A 13717-nucleotide genomic window follows, 5' to 3' on the forward strand; every position below is an offset into this window, starting at 1 on the left:
GAGAGAGAAAGAATTTCTGTTTGGACAGTGGTGTGCAGAGGAATTTGATGAGTCCAGAAATGGAGGATTTGTTCAGAGCAATGTGGGGCAAGGGGAAAGGAGGATGTAAGGTCTTTCCTTTGAGGAACTGACTCCATGTTCTGATCAGTATTCCCATTTGTAAGTAAATCTAGCTCAAACAGACTTAAGTCCAAGAGAAGTAGGAACACATTGCCGGGTCCTAAAGCTGTCTGTTACAGGAGTACCATCTCATTTGTCCACATCTGGTGGGTTGTCTCTCTCATTGAAAGGCAGCCCGGGCTTGGATTCCTCTAGCCCAGTTTCTCTGCAGGAAATATGCTAGCTCTAGATTGAAGCTGTTGGGAAATATGGTGGCCTTATGGGTTTGCTTTTATATGCCTCTGCAAATGGGACTCCTTGCCATATTCTGGGAACCTCAGAATGGTCTTGGCCAGAGTCCTCAGCCACTGTGAGATAGACTCAGGGAAGCATGGCCTTTTAAGACAGAGCCTTGGAATCCGGATTTGATAAAACAGCCCATCGGGCTCACTACAGTAGGATCAACCTTGACCTTGAGGTTCTCAGAAGAGTCCAGCAAAAGTGAAATTTAAAAACTTGTCCAGCAGGACAGTTGGGTTGAAGATAAATGTGAAGTGACACAAACTGAATCAGAAACTAACGTGGAACAGAGTAGAAGGAACAAACAGTCATTGCTGCCAGAGGGAGCTGGGTGTGTCCTGCTGTTCCTTGCAGTCACCCTGAGGCTGCAGATATTATCCTTCCTGCTTCACAGGCTGGGGGTAGGGGTAAAGGTTCAAGGAGGTGATTCATAGGCTCTGTTCAGAGGACACCAGCACCCCCAGTCAAGCCCATTCATAGATCCCTTAGCACTTCTCAGATCACCAGTTTAAAAAACAAACAAACAAACAAACAAACAAACCTAATATGCTAGGTTATAAATTCCATTTATGTTCCTTTAAATGTTAACTCATTACATGTTAAAACTAATTTACACAGAAGATAGCATACTTTCAGGGCTAAGTATTTTCTTCCTTTCTTTTTTTTTTCTCTTTCTTTTTTTCGAGACATAGTCTTACTATGCAGCCCTGGTTAGCTGTGTAAACCAGGCTGGCCTCAAATTTACAGAGATCTGCCTACTCCTGCCTCCTGAGTGCTGGGGTTAAAGGCATATGCAGCTATTCCCAGCAATACTAACTATTTTAAGGTGAAAATTATATGTATCTGCACCTGCACAGAAATGTGTACACTCTCTCTCTCTCTCTCTCTCTCTCACATACACACACACACACACACACACACACACACACGCGGAGGGGGGAGAGAGAGAGAGTGCGAGAGCTTTCTGTCTAACAGAGAGTTGTGAAAAGTCTTAAAGAGATCTGTGAAAGGATATATGCTCCAGTGGGAAATTCTCATATCAAGAAAATGAAGCTAACATGGATTATTTAAACTAATAACTATTGGTCCTTGTCTAAAAACAAGTGACAAGGCAAATCACACAGTAGGAAAGACTGCTTAATACATGCATCTAACAAGACTTTAATCCAGAATATATAATGCCCCCTTATAACTCAATAAGACAAGCAGCAAGTAAAAACTTGACAAACATTTCTTGTGTGTGTGTGTTGGGGGTTGGGGGGAACCATGTGTGTGTGTGTGTGTGTGTGTGTGTATAACTAATACGCATATGATCAAAAAGCTGCTCAACATCATTACCCATCAAGTAACTTCAAATTAAAGCCACATTGAAATTTCATATGCATTTAGTAGGCTAGGTTAAATTTTAGACAGAGAGAGAGAGAGAAAAAAATCCCCCACTAAGCTGGGCAGTGGTGGCACATGCCTTTAGTCCCAGCACTCTGGAGGCAGAGGCAGGCAGATTTCTGAGTTTGAGGCCAGCCTGGTCTACAGAGTGAGTTCCAGGACAGCCAGGGCTACACAGAGAAACCCTGTCTCGAAAAAAAACAAAAACAAAACCAAAACCAAAAAAACAACCAAACAAACAAAAAAAATCCCCCACTAATTGTGGACTAGCTGGAAATCACACATTACTGATAGGAATGTGAAATTTCATAACTACATTGGGAAACAGTTTTCCACATACATTTGTTTTTGTTTTCAAAGGAAGTGAAACACACATTTGTCGTGTGACATGATAATCCTAATTCTAGGTTTTATCTAAAAGAACTTGGAATGCAGTTGCATAAAGAACCACCTATGAATATTCCTAATACCTTGCTCATCAGAGTCCCAAACGACTCAAATGTCCATCATTAGATGAACCAGTAATAAAGGTGATACATCCGTAGGGTCGAATACAGAACAACAAAAAGGAGTGAGATGCTTATTACATACACAATCAGAGATGAACATTCACATATTTTGAGTGGAAGATGCCAGACACTGAGACTTTTAAGAACTATTTATAGGAAGTTGTAAAATAGGTCAGTCTATAGCTACAACACAAAATCTCTGCTGTTCAGGTTGGGAACCACAGAGAGGAACAGAGAATCAGCTGGTAATATAGGTCTATGTATTTTCTACAGCTCATGGAAAAAATGCATTAAAGTGGATATATTTTATTACAGGAACAACTTATACCATCAGTAATTAATACCATAAATTAGTCTTTGGCTAATCTTTTTTTTTTTAAGATTTATTTATTTTATGCATGTGAGTACACTGTCGCTGTCTTCAGACACACCAGAAGAGAGCACCAGCTCCCATTACAGATGGTTGTGAGCCACCATGTGGTTGCTGGGAATTGAACTCAGGACCTCTGAAGAACAGTCAGTGCTCTTAACCACTGAACCATCTCTCCAGCCCCTAGTCTTTGGTTAATCCTTTTTAGGCACAGAAACCACATTCAAGGCCAGAAAAACACATAGACATGTAATGAAGGTGAGATACATTTAAACATGGAGGGCCGCACAAGAGGCAAACATGGCTAACTGGAAGAAAGATGGTAGATAAACTTTGAAGAGCCATGACTGTAGCTTTAAGCAAGATAAGGATGTTACATGGATACAATCTAAGTAAATGCTCTGTCATGTTTACCCTAAATCCAGGGTCACATAGTTGTTAATGAGTCACAGTGTGTTAGCCACCTCTGGCTCTGAGACAGATAACAGAAATAAATGACACAGAGAAGAAAGTTGTATTGGGCTCCTGGTTTTCAGAAGATTCAGTCCATGGCAGACTCTTGATTTTATGTGTGTTGTAAAGACCACCATAGTAGGGAACATGTGGAGGAGCAAAGCCACTCACTTTATAAAACACAGGAAGCAGAAGGAGGGAGAGGAGGGAGCATGCGCATGCGCACCCCCATCTAACTTCCTTTACACTGGGTGTAACAGTTAATTTTGAATGTTAACTCGACTGGCTTAATAAACATATAGGGCGTTAGTGAGGAATACCTTTCAGCATGTTTGTGAGGACATTCCCTAAGAGAAATAACTTGAGTGTAGGTGGTACCATCCTCCAGGCTAGGAACTCAAGACAAAAATGAGCCCAAGGAATTCGAGAACCTCCCCATTTTCTGTTTCTTGTGCTACTACGGATCAGAGCCACATCCACTGTCTTGATGGGCTGCACCCTCAAAAGAGCCCAAATAAACCCCTCCTTCCTTAAGCTGCTTCTTGTCAGGCATTTGTCACAGCAGTGGGAGAGAGAGACAGACAGACAGAGAGACAGAGAGACAGAGACAGAGAGAGACAGAGACACACACACAGAAACAGAGATAGAGACAGAGACAGACAGACAGACAGACACACACACACACATACACACACACACACACACAGAGAGAAAGAGAGAGAGAGAGAGAGAGAGAGAGAGAGAGAGAGAGAGAGAGAGAGAGAGAGAGAGAGAGAGAGAGAGAATCTGAAGGCCTCCTACCAGCACCACAGGATGGGGGCCAAACCTGCAACACATCAGCCTTTGGGAGAGCTGTGAGATCCAAAGTATAGGAACCACCGAAGAAATACTTCATGTGTGAGGTACTTCTAGTTGAATTCTTATCAGTAAGAAGGAAATAAAGAGACAAAACGTTTTAAAAATGAATCCTAAGTAACTATCGTTGGAAATGAGGGCACCATGGTTTTGGTGAAGACAATCTCTATTCTATACAGCACTCAGAGGCTGGGCATGTAACGTTTTTAAGTTTGCTGAGTTAAGGGAAGTATGTCTGAGTTCATATTTGCTAACTGAGTTCATAATACACACACACACACACAGCTATGTGTGGTAGCACACTTTTTTTTTTTTTGGTTTTTCGAGACAGAGTTTTTCTGTGTAGCCTTGGCTGTCCTGGAACTCACTTTGTAGACCAGGCTGGCCTTGAACTCAGTAATCTGCCTGCCTCTGCCTCCCAAGTGCTGGGATTAAAGGCGTGTGCCACCACTGCCTGGCCAGTACCACACTCTTATTAAAACTCCTACCACTTGGGAGGCTGAAGCAAGAAGATCAGAGGGTTCAAGGTTATCCTCTAATGAGGCTGAGTTAGAGCCTCACCTCACCTCTGTGAGAACCTGCTGTAAAGAAGCAAACGAAAGCAACAGGAACAGGAACGTGCCATGGGTCAGGGAACTAGCTCATCAGTAGTAGAGCACTTGACCAGCATGGGGGTCAGAGTTCCATCCTTCATGCCCCAAAACAAAGCAAAACTCTAAATGGTTAAAAACAGAAAAGAAAAAGAAGCTTTAGTTGAATGAAAGTATTCTGACTCGAATGGCAGGCAATAGGAAAAATAGTAAAACTTGAATTAAATTATGTTTAAATCATCCACCAATTTGTTTCTCATCATGGCTTTCTTTCTATCCTGACCAAACTGAGTGTAAAGACACCAACAGACTTGCTAATGTGGAGGGGAAAACATAAGTGTACAAGTAACATTATACAGACTGAGCAGTTTGTGCACACACACACACACACACACACACACACACACACACACACACAGCAATTAAAAGAGGCCATCCATTTAAAAGAATGCAAGTGAATACATAGGAGGAATTGGAGGGAGAAAAGGGAAGAGAACAATGATGTAATAATATTCTCAAAAAGAAAAGAGACTATAATAAAAATGGCTGTAGTCAAACAGTAGATCACGCACACTTTAAAGACAAAGAATTTAAAGATAAAAATGCCAACAACTTTCTATCCTGGTTCAGCCCTGATTTATTTGTTTTTAATTTTGGTTTAAAAGAATTAGCTTTAGAGACAGGTGGATTTCTGAGTTTGAGGCCAGCCTGGTCTACAGAGTGAGTTCTGGGGCAGCCAGGGCTATACAGAGAAACCTCAGATATTCCCCAGCTGTCTGCCACATTGGTTGAGACAGGGTCTCTCACTGGCAGACCTTGCTGGTGGTTACACTAACTGGACAGCAAGCCTCAGGGACCGGCCTGTCTTTGCCTCCCCTGGCCCTAGTATTACAAACACATAGCACCATGCTGGGCTTTTCCACATGGGCCCTGGGGATTCAGTTCAGGTCCTCATGCTTGGATGGCAAGAGCTTTACCAATGTAGCAACCTCCTGAGCTCTCATGTTTGGGATTCTTAGTTGCTATGGGAATCATTGCTTCATGTTATGTTCCAGAGCAATGGGCGAAGCTCTGGCTATAAGCGAAAATCTGCAGAGGCTGTGTCCCCTTTATAAGGACCACCTTCAACCTCAGCAAACTACTTATAATATTGGTCAAGAAGCTTCCAGATGCTAGGCATAGTTATATGACTGCACTTCTACCATGTTGAAGCAGAGGCAGGAGGATTGTGAGTGCAAAGTCATACTTAACTATAAGGTGAGAGCTCCCAACTCAGAAAGCCAAAAAAGGTGACAGCCCCAGATCCCCGCCAGTCTCTGGCATCCACACCAAGGCAGGGATTTCATGATGCAGTCTGCCTCCTTCATTATCTAGGGAGAGCAGATGGGACCATATTTGCTGTCTACAGCCATTTAGACAACTAAGCTGCTTCATCACACTGCCATGGCAACTGGTGAATTAGCACTGGCCTCCCACTCAACGTGAAGATATATTATTCTTGGGAAATAAGACAGTAACAATGCAGTCTAATGTAGAAGTGAACAATATCAATAATGTTAATAATGGCTTTCTAATTCAGTGTTCTTACATTTAACAATAGTAAGGTTATTTCATTGGAGAGGGATTTGGTTTTATTTATCAGAACAGATTGAAGGACAGGGAAAAAAATCCTACCAGCAGAGGGCTTTGTCTATGCCAGAATTGTGTAATATTTAATGTTATTGTTTTACTTGTTACTATTATTGTGTGTGTGTGTGCTTATGTACACATGTGTGTTTGTGTGGGTGTGAGTATGCACACAGAGGTCAGAGGACAACTTTTAGACATGGTTCTGTCCTTCCACCACTGAGTTTGTGACCTGGATTTGGGTCCTCAGGCTTGGGGAGCATTTTTACCTTCTTAATCCTCTTGTCAGCTTAATACTGAAGTCACATAGCATTCCAGAGTTGCCTTCACTTTAAATGGAGCTCGGTTGAAGCAGGAAAGACTGTGTGATTTTCCTTCCACCAGGGACCAGACAGAAACGTTCAGAAACACTGTTCTCAGACCTAGACTTTAGGAGGTGGTACCACCTGCTTTCCTGTGCTTGCTCCGTGACAGTCTCATTGCTGGAGGACACGCTCAGGCCTTTGTAGTGGGTGTTGAGCTCTGTATGACTCAAGGTCTTAATTGTAAATGACAGCGGCTTACGTTGCATGATGTGTTCTCACAGAATTCCTTGGAAGTAGGTTTGGAAACTGTCCTAGTTTGGGGGCAAAGAGCAAGTATACTGAAATGCTTTATTGCTTATCTGAAATTCAAATTAACCCAAGCTTCCAGTATTTTGACATCATACCTGTGAACTCTATATGCCTGGGTGTCCTGTTGCTACTGGCACAATTGCTCCTGGAGACTAGCCAGCACTTGCCACTCAAGTGTTTCCTGGTTCTCTAGATAAGTAGATACTAAATTACTGACAATTAACACAGGACCATGAGATGAGAGATGCCTCTTTCAAAAGCCCTTGCCCCAGGTATGATGGAGACAAGAAAGTTCCCTTCTGGCTTTCAACAAGAGCTTAAGGTTCTCAAACACGGAATCATGAGGTTCAGGCACCTGTGGTGGCGGCAGGAGACCAGGGCTTATCCCACTGCCTCCTCAGCATCTGTCCCTCATCTTTGCTGTTGTGTGGAGGCTGGTGAATTGAGAACCAGGTGTGGTTTATATAATCTCCTTGCAGGTAAGTATACAAACCCAGATTCGAGTGAGGCTAGGTCAGGATTAAGCACGTGACTCTATCTGGGCCAATGAGACGAGAGGAACGTTTGCTTCGAGGATCTGGGAAAGTTTGCACTATTCCTGAGACCTACATAAAGCAATGACCTCGGGAAGTGAGAAGATGGCTCAGCAGGTAAGGGTACAGTGCGTTCAACCCGGTTACTGAGCTGGATCCCTGGGAAATCATATGGTGGAGAGAGCCAGTTCACACACACACACTCACATATACATGCACACACACACGTGTGCACACACACACACACACACACACGTATACGTGCGCGCACACACACACACACACACACACACACACACACACACACACAACCAACCAGATAAACAGTAGGTTAGATGACTTAGCAGTTAGGAGCACTTCCTTTTCTTCCAGAGAATCCAAGTTGGGTTCCCAGCATCCACATTATGTGGCTCACCACAATTGTCTGTAATGCTAGCTCCAGAGAAAACCCCTTTTCAGGCCTCCATAGGCACCTTGGTACATATGGCATGCCTAGATACAGATGCACATACATAAATAAAAATAAATCTAAAATATAAATTAATAAATTAAAAAAACTTGGTCTTAGGGTTGGAGTGTGGCTTGGTAGTAGGATTCCTGTTTAGCATTCTCAAGGTTCTGTGTTTGATACCTAGCACACTTACACACACACACACACATACACACACACATGCACGCACGCACATACACACAGACACACACACACACACTCCAGAAGAGGAGAAATAAACTCTCTCATCTTCACCCTCCTCCAGATTGCTTTGTGTGTACTGGTGAATCCAGGAGATCCTTTGGACCTCTTGCTTCCAGCCTCAGATGAACACGGAAAACGAGGGGAGAAGACATCTCAAACATCGCTGAAGATGGAGCTGGACCACTAATCCAGTTCTCAGAAGCCTGCCTTATGCCTGGGCTCAGGCTTGTGTTTGGCTTCTAACAGGTTCAAGCTGGGTGTTCTGCTAGTTACAGCCAAAAAAACCAACCCAAGTGCAAGAAGGGCTCATGAATATGTTAAACACCTTTATAAACTCATCGTTTATTGACATCAGAAAGTTTAGCATAAAGTGTTTCAGTTGAATTAAAAATTATTGTGATTATAAAATCATGAGGTGAAGATTACTATTTAAATGAATGCGACACTACCAACTAGAGAGCTGTTTCATTAGGCCAGGGGAAGAGGCGGTTTATAATCACTCCCAGAGTCTTGGTCTTTTTGCATGGATCCCAGGAGGATGAAACAGTTCTGAGGATGTAAGTATTCTCTGGGGAGAGAAGGATATTTAAATTTCTGGGCAGGCTCACAGGGTGAACATAAACAATATTTTAGAAAACATTGCTTTCTTTCTTCATGTGGTGGACAGCTGCTGCATTAGCCTGCTTTTTTTTTTTTTTTTTTGGCAGAGGTGGGGTGTGGAGCTAGCATCCTGTTTTCTCTGTGTCACTCTCCCCTACCCTGTGCTTTGTAATCCTATGAGAACCAGCCACACCTGATGCCATCGATGACACTCAGCCCCAAAGGTGGGACTGTGTCTTGAAGCCATTCCAGCTTTCACAAGAACTCAGGTCTCTCCGGGAATGATGCAAGAGAGATGTTCTTCTTGGAGCCATTCTTAAAGGGACCCTCCATGGGTTACTTGAGGGACCCAGAGCTTGTCTTTCTGAAGCTTGGTTAGAGGGGCTCTCCAGCAGCTTTGCTTAGGGTAGTGCTGTGTATCGGCTATTATGCCTTAGGTGTACTGTAGAATGAAAGCTTGATTCTGTGTGTAGTGTTGGGAGGAGACATATGTGACTCTAAGTGTGATATAAATTAGTTGATGGCTCTAAGCTATCATACAATCAATTGGAACAAGTTTATTGGGAATGAAAGCATAGTGTGCTAAAATGTTTAGCAGATATATAACGTTTATTGCTTACAGTGTTTATTGCTTGATTACCTTCATTGCCATCTACTGGTGTGTCCTTCCTCTGGTTTTTGTTTTAAATTTATTTATTTTTTCTTTGTGTGTACATTTTGCCTGCAGGTATGTATAAACATGTACATACATGTATGTATATGTGTGTGTCTGGTGCCGGTTGGCGATTGGAAGAGGAGGCAGACTCCTTGGAACTGGTTATGGATAGCTGTGAGCTGCCACGTGGATCTTCTGCAGGAATGAGTCCTCTTAACCCCTGTGCCACCTCTCCAGTTCTCAGTCACAAGGCTGGTAAACGACCAAGCCTTGACACAGACTGTTATTTTCTGAATAAGATGATACAGGTGCAAGAGAAACTGAGTGCCAGGAGCAAGGGTGGCCAACCCCCAGCCCCTGGTTTCCAACTATCTTTTTTTTAAAAGTCCAATAAAAAGCATTTAGAATTTCCAAGGGGAAAATGCTCTTCTTATTAGTTAACAAGTGTGAACTGAGCCCAAACACCTGTGTTTTCCTTTTCCTGTTGCTAAGTGATCTATGAACATCCTTAGACCAATAAACTATTGAAATTTATGCTGAGCATAATTAATTATATAATTTCAGCTTCTAGAATTTATTTCCATTTAAAATTGCCTCATCGTGCTGGGGGTATTTAAAAGGCTGAGAGGGACAAGGGGCGAGTAGGTAATTATACCCTTTATAGTCGAGTCTTCTGTGAATCATAACTTCCACAGTGTGAAGTCTCACAACCCATTATTATCAACTCTATCAAATACATTTGGAATTAGGCACTCGGGCATTCAGCTCCAGGTGCTGAGCTCCAAGTTGGTGTTCTAGGCTCTGGGGACATGATAGTGGCTGGGAACATGAAACCCTTTGCCTTCATGATGCTGATATTGTAGTGATATTGTAGTGCACTACTGTAGGGCACTTGTGCCTTAGTTTGCCCAGGTGGTTGATATTTTATGGTACACAATATGTGTTATAATCAAGCACATCATCAATTCCATGAAATACAGATATGACATTATATAGAAAAAGAAATGGAGGCACAGCAGTATGAAATAACTTGCCCCAAAATCCCACAGCCAGAAATAGCTAAGGCTTACTCATGAAAGGCACGGTTCCCGGGTATACACACTCACCCGTTGTAATTTATCCCCTCCCTCTTTAGATGTGGTGACTTGAAGGAGGTCATCACAGTTTCTGTCACGACTGCACAGTTGGCAAGGCCTGGAACTCTCCAGATTCCTGATTGCTTCCTTCACTGTAGAGAATGGGTTTGTTGAGGACTGTGCTGACTGACTCTCTGGGGAAGATGTTAGTTGGCCTTATGTCTGTAGACACTCCCCAAAGAGAAGGATACTGTGGTCAAACACTGCCTGCCCAAGGTGACAATATCTTCTTGGAGACAATGAAGATCTGTTAGGAAGATCTGTTTTACATGTCCCAGATTTCAGAGGAACAATCTATTCACTCCGTATACACTAACGTACACAATAAAATAGGATATACCTTATTTCAGAAAGTTGATGATGGTCTAATTTTCCTGACCCTATCTTCTCTGGAGTTGAGATGTGTCTTATAAACTTGTTCTTTTATAATTGCTGTGAGTCAGAAAGTATTGGTGCTAGTGTGGCTGCCTGATGATTTGCACTTGACCACAGCTGTTTATGTACATCTGTCCCTTGCTCCCAGTGCTGGCGGAAGTCCGGAACCTCACATATGTTAGGCAGGTGCTGTTCCACTGAGCTGCCTTCCAGCTCCTGCTCATATTTCAGTTGAATTATAAGCACTGTTGGCACTGCATTTGCTGGGTTGTTTTTTGATTGTGGTATTTTCCTGGTTCTTGTCTGTTGACATCCGCTGCTAAGATCATTTTTCAGAATGAAATGCCAGTGGCGGCATATGAGAGAGAGAGAGAGAGAGAGAGAGAGAGAGAGAGAGAGAGAGAGAGAGAGAGAGAGAGAGAGAGGAGAGAGGAGAGAGAGAAAGCAAGAGAGAGAGACATGAGAGAGAGCAAGAGAGAAAAAGCAAGAGGGAGAGGGAGAGAAAGAGAGAGAAAGGAGGTAGGTAGGAGTACAAGCACATACAGCACTGTGGTCATGCTAAAACTGTTGCCTTCATCCTGAAGAATGATCCTTATCTTTCTATTGCCCCTATCTGAAACTAACCCCAAAGGCTAATTCACATTCTATGGTCAGCAGTCATTTTGTGGATAGACTCTGATAGGCATCTATTTATAAGGTTCAGTTAGCTCCCCATATTGCTACCATGTCTGTCTTGAAATATGACAAAATTTACCCAAAGGTTAGATACCTTTAAAACTCAATTTAGACCTGAGTCCCAGATTTGTAAATTAAATATTATGCACAAAGGCATATCTGGAACAAGCCTACTTCCCTAAGCACGTTATGTAGTTGAGGCTGGTTGCATACTCAGGATCTTTCTTGATGCATGCAGAATAGCAAGATAGTCTTTGTATTTACATCTCAGATTTAGTAAGTTCAAAGATGTTCATTTCCTTACATCTTACTCTCCTAGAAAAGGATTTCACTATTGAAAGGCCTGGCAGCCTTCTTTTGGCATCATCTTTCTTGTTGATATGTGTGGACAACTTTAGAGCTGGTAGTGTTTTGAATATACTAATACAGTGACATAGAATAAACAAGAGCCAAAGTTTTAGAAGCTGAGGCTAATACATATATAACATGTGTGTGTGTGTGTGTGTGTGTGTGTGTGTGTGTGTGTGGGTACATATGTTGTGGATGGGCCTGGTGCTGTTTGTATTTTGAGGTTAATTCCACTCTCCTGGGAGAGGCTGGGGACAAGGAGTGAAGTGACTTCTTGTGAACCAATCCCCTAATGAATAAAAGAGCCCCTCACTGGCCAAGGAGGTGGGATTTCCAGGTTAGATGAAGGAAGAGAGGAAGCAGAAGAGAGGTCTTTTCTGGACAGGGATAGCATGAGGACAAGATGTAATTACTAATTTCTCCCTGCCACACACACTCCAGCGGAGTCTGCATGACATATCCAAAAGCTTGGCTACAGTCCTGAGGCAAAAAGTTTCAAGGAAACTGGTCTCCTGGAGGTCCTTGGTGTCCCCTAACACAGATGTCGTCCAGATTTGTCCTTGCAATAGTCGATGGAGGGTTTTTGCGTGCTTTCTTTCAGTATTGCTCTATTATAGGTATAGAAGTGCCCCCAAAGAATGATTTGACAAATAGCCAAGTTAGGTTGGATGTTGTTTCCTGGCCTCCACCAGTGTTCCAATATCCTAGTCAATGCTGAGCCGACCCTCAGCTTGGAATTTTGTAAAGAATGTTACTTATTCAGACAAATTGCCTCCAGAGTTGAAAGTGAGATAGTAAAAGAAATCAGGCATTGAAGTTTACTGGATAAGAGTTAATAAAATCCCAGGGCAAGTTCAACAAAGTAAACTCAGAATTCTCATTACAGTCATGTATGGCAGACTACATTACTTAATAGAAGAAAGTTGGTGGGCTCCTCTGGTAAATGGAGGTTCCCCACAAATACTTAGAATAACAGCTGAGTCATTCCCATTTACAGGAATTTACAATGGTCTAGGAAGGAACTAGAGTATCTAGGAAGAAAGTGGGTTGTGGTCTAGGAAGAAACTAGAGTACTTTAGATAAGGCTGACTTTCTTTCAGTTGTTGTAACCACAGCCTAGTTCCTGCCAATTCTCATGTACATAAGTTTCTATAAAATCATTTATTCATCAGATGACCTCAATGTACCTTGACTGTTGTATTGCCTTTTTCTTTTCTAATGACCATAAAAGCCTGATGCTTACTTTGAGAAATTACACTCAGATTCAGCACTGTGTTTGTGTCTGTTTGTCACTCGCTGACTCCTTGCCCACCTGAGTACTGGAACCCTGATTCTCCCTGGGTTGAGGGACCCCGACTGGGTCAGCCAGTGGCATCTCCCGGTTTCAATGGTGGATCCATCAGGATTTGCCACTGGAGGATTTAGATTTAACAAGGGTTACAAGATTAGGATTTTAGTTCTTGTGTCCAACGATTGAGTTGCCATCGTTTCTAAGCTAAGTCTGTGTGGCACTTTCCATCATGGGACAGTTTGACTGGGGTTCAAGAGAGAAAGCATGGTATGGTGGCAAAGCATGGGTTTGCCAGATGTGCACCACAAAGGCTGTGGGGGATTTAAAGCATGGGGCTGGCATGGTAGTGACCCACCAGTGGGAACTTAGAGAGCTGTGTGGAGACATTTTGGGAGTTCCAGGCCAGAGAGTCTCCAGGAGATAAAACAGGTTGATCATTGCCTGCTGGTGCATAGCCAGCCAGGCGACAGGCAGAGAATTGCTGGCGCAAGCACAGGATCATGCTGGTTCTTTTTATTATTTCCTGCAACATATATATATATGTATGTATGTATGTATATATATATATGTTCAGTTTCTATGACAATAATGAGATGCCCAAGGCTAAG

The sequence above is a fragment of the Mastomys coucha genome, unplaced genomic scaffold (genome assembly GCF_008632895.1).
Source record: "Mastomys coucha isolate ucsf_1 unplaced genomic scaffold, UCSF_Mcou_1 pScaffold18, whole genome shotgun sequence".
Classification (NCBI taxonomy): Eukaryota; Metazoa; Chordata; class Mammalia; order Rodentia; family Muridae; genus Mastomys; species Mastomys coucha.